We start from the raw sequence: 8,956 nt of genomic DNA, 5'->3' as shown, positions 1-8,956 counted from the left end.
CCCACCGCGAGGAAGACGACGACAAAGCAAGGCGGCGGCGCTGGGCTGTACGTCGAGCCTCCCTCAGTGGCCTCCATCCTCCATACCGATGCTCCGTCCCCCGTTTCAATCGGCTCTGCTGCGACTTCGCCTGACAACCGGTGCTCTGCCTTGACCTGCTCTGCTTTGGTCTAGATCGATACGGCCCTGAGCTCCACTCCATGGCCTTCTCCTGCCAAACCCCATACAATCTCCTCAAGCCAACTTGCTTGTCAACGAGCCTAGCACTGCTAGCTATTCGCATGGTCTCTCTCTTCTGAAGATATGAGTTAACTTTCTGAAGCTATGCATACGACATCAAGTATTACTTAGAGTTATGAGGTAACTTCCTGAACCTGTGCATACAACACTATGTATTACTCTTCTTTGCATGAGTTAACTTTCTGAACCAATGCTTCATGTACCTCATTGGCCAGATTTAGGATAGATCCGTACGGCTGCGCGCCCCTTTGCTTGGCTGCGTTTGTGTGTCTCGCTCACCCAGTTGTCGTGTTAGTGCAATAGTGCTTGCGAGCTCACGTCTGTAATTGTTACAATCTATTCCTTCTATCAATGCAATGATATGCAAGTCTTTTGCGTATTCATGAAAAAAAACTTTCTGAACCAATGCTTACGGCATCCGGGATTCATCAGGCTGATGTCCTGCTTCGGAGTGTATGCAGCAACAATAACAAATGGTTTTTCTGAATCAAAATCAATCAAGATGAAACTTTGTGCTGACAGTAATCAATGAAGAAATATGGTATTTGTCAGAGTGAAGAAGAGAGAACCTTCCCAGGGTTTAAGTAAACAGTGGTGGCTCAGGGATCTCAGCTTCCGGGACAAGCTGCAAACGAAACGGAGCAGAGCGTCCCCAACCTGGCCCTCCAGACTGCAATCGATGGAGGGCGGCCTTAGTTATCTCCCATCGTGGCCGATAAAGGAGGCGAACAGTGTCAATCTGTCATCGACACCTAAGGGTATGGCCAACACATCTGGTAAAAAATTGACAACAATACTATTGATTGACGGATTGATAAGAATGCTTCTGTTTCGTCTGTTTAATTCAGTCCTTGGGCTATCCGTGGAGAAACACACACTCCATGGTCCAGACTTGTGAATGTACTTAAGCAGAAGATGGAATTATTCTATGGTCTCTTCATGATTGATCACCGGGTTGCGAGTGAAATTTGCGTATGGAGCATCAGTATTATGGTCATGGAGTCGGCAGGGTTCAGTTATGTGTACTTGACAGTTCAAAAAAAGTTATGTGTACTTGGTTGGAGATATATGAAGCGTAAGGGAGTAACTCATTCACACTTGAGATTCAGTAATGTTCTTGCAGTCATTTAGTTATGATCCGCAGGTCTAAAAAACAAGCACCACATGAATCAGATGTCAACGAGGCATCATGACTCTGCAAGAGGCTGAAATAAAAGAAACAAAATGGAAATAACTCGACGATTTAGGAACAACACATCATCGATGACAGGCACTTTTCCAGTCAGGGGGGAGGATTTTTTATACCGTGCTAGAACTTTTCGTGCTATGGAATGAAATAGTCTAGTGTCCAGTATTATGGGATTCACTCACTCTGCAAGTATTGCAACTCTTAAAAGTACTAAGTTAATGAAAAGGGTGTTCCACCCGGAAATAACAAGAATGGATCGGTTATTTTCTTGAATCCCCTCAGTTTGAACTACGCAATGTATTTTTTTAAAGAAATGGTGAATCAATTGGGAGTCTAAAGATGGTTGAAGATTGTGTACGGGCGGAAATTTGAAGCAGATTAGGCGGCGGTCTTGGTCGGAGAGGGTGCGGAGTGGATGAACTACACTCTTGCATCTACTATGGAGGCAGGTCATCCTTATCCTAAATTTCCTGCTCTAAAATAAAAACAGTCTTCACAAGATTATGAGCCAAATAAAGGGAACTAGGGAAGGAGGTCTGATCTGCATCTCCTAAAGTGGTGAACCACAAAATCATTTCATTTGGGATGCGTTTCTTCCATCAGAGAGTCAAACACCGGACAATAAGGTCACTTTGAGGACAGCTCACACTGAAGTTTACGTAAGGCCTTAGCTTTTTTTTACCTGAGCTAATATTTATTGACTGAGTGTTAGCCAATGACATTAGTTGATGTTACTCATGGAGAGGATTTGGATGTTGTGTGCTATTTCTTTATTACACACGCTAAGTCTTAGATTAGCTTCATTGTATATCTACCCCTTCTACCTCTCAGAATTAAGTGTGTAGGTTCTGAATATTTTATACATTTAACACTTCAGCATAATATCATCTTCCAAGATTTCTTGGATTTATGTCAATACACTGTATGATTATTTATGGTAATCAGAATTTGGAACTGCTCCTGACCAATAATTAAAGGATGCATGTTGTACTTGAGCTTACAAGATCTGAATTACAATGTTCTTTTATACAGCAATAATGCTACAGATTTTCAGTAAGTTCATTTCATTTTTTAAAGGGTTCAGATGATGCCATCAATCCATTGGAGTAGAAGGGAAGAAAGATCTGAAATTTCTCAAAACATGGCAAATACAGTTGCATTTCATATCTTAAAAGTAGGAGAGGCATATTAGTAGAAACTTAATAGTTGACATCCAAATTCAGGCAGATCTCTGATATGATCACTTTGTATTGGTCTATTGGTAATTAATTGACTGATTAATGGAGAAACAGCTATATTGTAGGTAAATGAAGGCATACACAAATAGAGGGAGCACACTTAAAGAGCCATCGCTGCAGAGTTTGACACCACATTTTCTTTGAATGATTATTCGCCTCTCTGAATCTATATTTTTTAACGTGACCACTTCAATTGAATTGATTATTTGCATTACATACAGTGACCAAAACTAATGCTTTGTCATGTGCTTTGGGACACACTTTGCTGCATTTAGGTGTTCACATGCTTCATGCTTTAAGTATTTTCTTTCATAGGATAACTCAGTCCATATGTTTCTTGAGAGGTTATGATTAATAGAAAAATATTTTATGTCTCACAACATGAAGAGGCACATGATAATTTATAAGTTTTGGTGTCTGCTAAACTTCAGTTCCGATTCGAAAGATACATACATTATTTTTTAATTCGCTTTACTTGGTCAGATTATAAACTGATGCATTTCAAAGATGCACGTTCATGCTCAAGATTTAATTGTATTAGCTTTAAGAAATGAGTAATTGTATTATATGTCATCTGTTCTTGGACCCAGGGGATTGTCCAAATGTAGGCTTTATGGTTTTTACTCTAGGTATGCAACTACAACGATCGTCACTTGCATTTGTTGTGCTACTTTTGATAGACTAATATGGTTAGTTTGCAAAGTTCTTGGATAAATTAGGAAGATATTGTAAATCTTTTTGCACATATTCGACTGTTTCATGCTGCTAAGGGCGCCCTGTCGATGTTGTTCTTAACTTGGTGTACATGTAAATTTGTTCTTTGAGACTGACTGGGCAGTGTTCATTATCATAATGGTGTTCCTTTGATCGGTATACACAATTGCTTCATTGTTATTTGCAAAGATTAAAAAAGTAAAGTTCTGATGATGGTTTTGCGGTGAGTATATGACCAATCTATGTGGAGTTTCACTACATCAACTTGCACTTTGATGGCGGCGCGGAGCTGAAGTAGCTGTCGGTGGAGGACATGAGGGCGGGAATTTTCAAGTACAAAATTCATGATCCAAAAAACGACAATCCAACCCGGTGCAACACACGGGCCCTTTTTTCTAGTGTATATATATATCATGCATATATATATATATATGCATGATACTAGTATATGGCACTCTCCACTATGAGTAGCCTAAGTATAGCCTAACTAAAACACCCACATGTAGTTGTAGTAGGTTTTTTGACTTTATATGCACTAAAATCAAACCAAGCGTATATCTGCGATTGTTTACCATGATTTTTTTCCGAGGCAGAACGATGTAGTAACTGACGATTTGGAGTCTGAAGTGCCGCGTCTCCTTTTGAAAATTATGATCCTTCTTGTGAGATGCTCTAGTATGGAAGGTGTGAGCACCATAACTAGTGCCAAAATTTACCAAATTTTTTCCATGCGATCGTGAGAGCACGCCACAGTGACACAATGATTTTCGTTATTTTCCGGACTCTATATGCATTTCCTAAAATTAAGATACCAACAAGGCATACACCTTTGGCCGCACCCTATGGCTGAACTGTTTGAAGTTTTCCCTATTTCTTGGACAATGAATGAAACTCGCAAAGCAACACATAAATGATCTTGCTAACACCCACGTGTAGTTGCGACTATGTGTGTGTATATATATATATATATATATATATATATAATCACCCAGGGTGCAGAAAAAGTTATTCTTCACCTGAGGTAATCTTACGATCATTTCATAATTAAATTACGTTTGTAATTCAAATAGTTACATTCCTATTGATTCACTATGTAAAATTTGGCATAAGAAAATAAAAATATAGGTCACAAGACAAGAAAATTTGCAGTTTATGTGTATTTTACACTATAATTTTACGTTTTTAATTTTACATAATATAAAATATTTTTTACGATGATTATATATTTTCTTACGATCTATTTTTACGTCGGAAATAAGATAAACTTAAGGAACGTAAAATTGTGGTGCATTGATGGTAAAATAGAGGGAGGGTGAAGAATAACTATTCCTCACCCACGATGACGAATAGTCAATCCCTATATATTATTCCGTTACCCTACTTGAACTGATGGTTTCAGGCGGTCGTACTGATGATTTTGATCTCGTCGAACTGATCGTGTTTTCGTCGGAATGGGGCGTGTAATATATCGTTGGAAAGCTCTTGACATCTACATTACAAATATATATTATTTTTTTGCAAAATCATCACAGTTTAAGAGTCAGTTTTGAAAAAATAATTTTTTTTCAAAACCAAAAATGCTAATCGTATTTTGGACTGAATTTTCAAACAGTTTGTCGGAATTGAGCAAATAAGATGGCATTGGAAAGCTAATGAAAATCCACTTCATCCATATATCTATTGTTTTTTCAATTTATATACAATTTAAAAGTAATTTGAAAAACTGTGAAATTCTGGGCGAAACGTATTTTCTTGTTTTTTTGCAAATGGTTTGTCGGATTGATGCAAATGATACGGTGTTGGAAAGCTGTGGAAAATGCGCAACTTTTTTGTATAGAAATATTTTTCTAATTCCTTATCGTTTAAACTCGAATTTGAATATAGTCAAATTTAATTTCGAACGTGATTTTTTTTAAAAGTTTGTCGAAATGGTGCAAATAATATACCGTTGGAAAGATATCAAAAATGCGAAACTTAGTCATGTCGAATATTTTCTCAAATTTGCAACCGTTGAAGAGTAATTCGTAATACGGTGAGACCCGCCGCGTTGTTTTTTCGGTTAAAAAACAGAGTACTCATACTGATCTATTTGTGTGTTTGTGCTGGGGTATTTTTTTCATAATAGTTCTGAATTGTTTCGAAAAAAGAGTACTTGAACGGATGTCTGTATGGTTTTGTACTGAGCGTGTTTTCACATACTAGACTTTACTCTGTATTTTTGGTATAATTATCCTCGTAACTTCTCAATGGTATCCTCGTATCATCATGCCTGAACTTGCATAGTTTATACCATTAAACTGGATGATTTTTTAATAAAATGAAAATGTTTTGTGTTTTCTTTTGAACTCAACATTGTTTTGCGATGATATGTTGGACTTCTCTCATTTTACCACTTGAACTTTTACCATTTTGAATTTCCATGGTTTTTTTGTTTGAGTTTTTTTTTCCAAAATTGATGTCATGTTCAACTTTTTTTTGTACTTATATGCTAGTAACAATAGAACATTTCCATTACATTTTTTGTCCATTCATGGACATCAACCAAAATGGGCAGGAGAGGGCACTGTCGCTCTGATCATTGTTTTTGACCGAACTATTGTGTTCTTTTCCAAGAACTGAACATGTAATACATATTGAACGGCCACACATGTATGATATAATGAACTGTAGGCATAGTTTAAAAAACCGGACCGGACCGACAGTCGAACCGGAAAAAACCGGAACCGGCAGCCTCATCGGGTTTTTAAGCTAATAAGACCGATATGCAATCAAACCGGAAAAAGCTGATCGAACCGGCCAGTTTTCCGGAAAACCGGTGAAAAACCGGGTAATTGAACCGGGAAAAACCAGGAAAAAAGTTTTAATAGAAATTGGGAAAGTGGGATTCGATCCAATGGCATGTGAGCAGTAGGCGAGGCCTGCCCATGGCCTAATAACCAACTTGGTTGTGCTACTTTGTTGTCCACTACATGGTTATAATTTTATTTGACCATTGTTTCACTCTATATTAGCACATATATTAATCCATATATATTATTTTATTTCTTAAAAAACCAACAATCAAACCGGTGAACCAGTCCGACCGGTAAAAACCTGAACCGACAACCTTTCCGGTTTGGTTTTTTAAACTATGACTGTAGGGCCTTAAAAGTGTAATGACTATACATCTATAAAGCTCCATAAGATCACATGAAGCCTCTGCCAAATGAAATGTACAAAATACTAACAAAACTTCACACTTTTGCACAAAGGGCATACTACGGAACATGCTCGACGACACCCATTGAAATTGCACAATTCACGGGTGGGAGCAAGCAACAACTTTGAAGTATGCAATTTGGAAAGCTCATAAAGTAAAACATGGCATCTTATGGATAAACTTGGACGGCGCCTGGTGCTCGACTTGGATGGCCACAAGTGCTCAACTTGAACGGAGATTTGCCGCTCCTTTTGACCATGAATGCTTCTGAAGAGACATCGGGAATTGCTTCAAAACTGCATCATACTTTGTATTATCTCTGATCATAATGAGTAAAGGATTTAGAACTGAAGTATATATGAGACTAGAACAATACTAAAATGGACTACCATACAATTTAAAACTGATTTTTTTAAACACGCACACTACACTATTTCAGCTTTTCTTTATGAACTAGTTATAAAATACATATTGGGCTGCTACACCAGTAGCAAATTCACGAACACATACAGTTTCTGGAGAGCAATCCAACAAGTGTTATAGAAAAGTAGGGAACAACTACACGTTTTGAACTGCTCGTGAACATGCATCAATAGAAAAATAGCAAACTGCTTCTGATTCACTAAAGCATGAGCTAATTTTCAATAGAGATTCACTAAAACATACACAAAACCTCCAGAAATAAAATGGTGTGAGGGATTGAAAGTGATGCATAAAGGTTTATGGTAATAAGTAAACATACTGGCTAGCAATATTTAAGAAATTGACATGAGGAAATAGAGAGGAAACTGGACCTGCATTCGTTAAGTACGTGAACTAAAAAAGCATACCAAACATACGCTGAAAAAACTAAACCTCCAAAACCTCATGTTGAACAGTCCGGGGTGGCGGCAGTGAATGGCCACCGTGGGACGCACCATTGGACATCGGTACTAGTATGCCTGAATAATAGGTTCATATTTGTATACTACAAGATCATGTAATAGTGCATTTTTCGTCAACTCGACACTCATCGGTACTAGTATGCCTAAACAATAAGTTCAGATTTCTATACTACAAGATCATGTAATAGTACATTTCTCATCAACTCGATATTCATTGGTACTAGTATGCCTGAACAATAAGTTCATATTTGTATAGTAAAAGATCATGTAATAGTCAATTTTTCATAGCAAAATCAGTTTTGATTCGGTCTAAAAGAGCAAACTTTCTGCTCACGCTAAATACTAGAATGTAGATACAGCAATAAATCAATTTTTTTCTAAAGCTTCATAGCCCATTTGGCTTCAACCTTCAGAAGATAACATTTCTTGGTCACGCAAAAGACAAACATCTAACCTACATTATATTGCACTGACTCCTTCTCACATGGTGAACTTTTTAATTGCAGTTACCCAAATCACATACTATGGAGTAAGAAGGCCTCCATGACTACTTGCAGGCACAACCTGGAAGAAAATTTGGTGGGATGACGGCCGAATCAGGGGGGGCTCCTGCTTGCGCGAATGAGCTGTGGAAGATGGCGACGTCGCACGAGGTCGCTGCCAGCTGAGGCACGTGCATCGGGCATGGCGCGCAGAGAAGCTGGTTAGCCACAACGGTGGAGCTGGGATTCATGGCCACGAGACCGGAGAAGGTCAGGCTCTGGTGGTGCAGGATGCCACGGGGCCGGCGTGCCACCATGGATCCAGGCGGTGCTTATGGGAGCCGGCAGAGGACGCGGCGTCGAGCGGTGGCGGCGCCATGAGGTTAGCTGGAGGAGGTATATAATTCATTTGGGACTGTATAAAGAAACATACAGTGGCATACTAGGGATCTCCAGATTGCTTACAACCTTACTGACAAAAAGATGTCAATATTTTTGTAAATACATTTCCAGTAAGAACAGTTTATTAGTTCAAGGTTATGTCTTGATCAAAACTAATATGCAATGACGAACACTTGGGGATTAGAAGGCAAAAGGAAAAAGAGAGGAGAGGCTTTCTTACAGCGTTCCTTATGTCAAAGTAGTACTCGTCCTGCGGATGGATGCAGATGAAGGGCTTTTTCGACCTTGATGTAGTAGAAAATGCAAGGGAAGTACTCCCACAGTTCACCATCTTCTGACAAACCAAGATCACCAGTTTTAGCAAAACTAAAAGAAATTGTAGACCACAAGAATTAGCAAAATGAACCACCAGTTTGTCCTAACCACATAATTGCAGGAATTAGCGAAATCGAACTTTTGTTTCTAATGGATTTTTCATCGGCAAAGTGAGACTGGCAGCATGTATATCACATCGTACCAGGGGTGTCAAGGGCTTAGTTGAACTTTGTACAGAGATCAAAACTTAGCTGAACTCATTTTAGCACAAAGTTCGTCAACACACGCGCATA

Source organism: Triticum aestivum, chromosome 2A, assembly GCF_018294505.1.
Source record: "Triticum aestivum cultivar Chinese Spring chromosome 2A, IWGSC CS RefSeq v2.1, whole genome shotgun sequence".
Taxonomy (NCBI): domain Eukaryota; kingdom Viridiplantae; phylum Streptophyta; class Magnoliopsida; order Poales; family Poaceae; genus Triticum; species Triticum aestivum.
Note: the sequence above shows the minus strand (reverse complement) of the source record.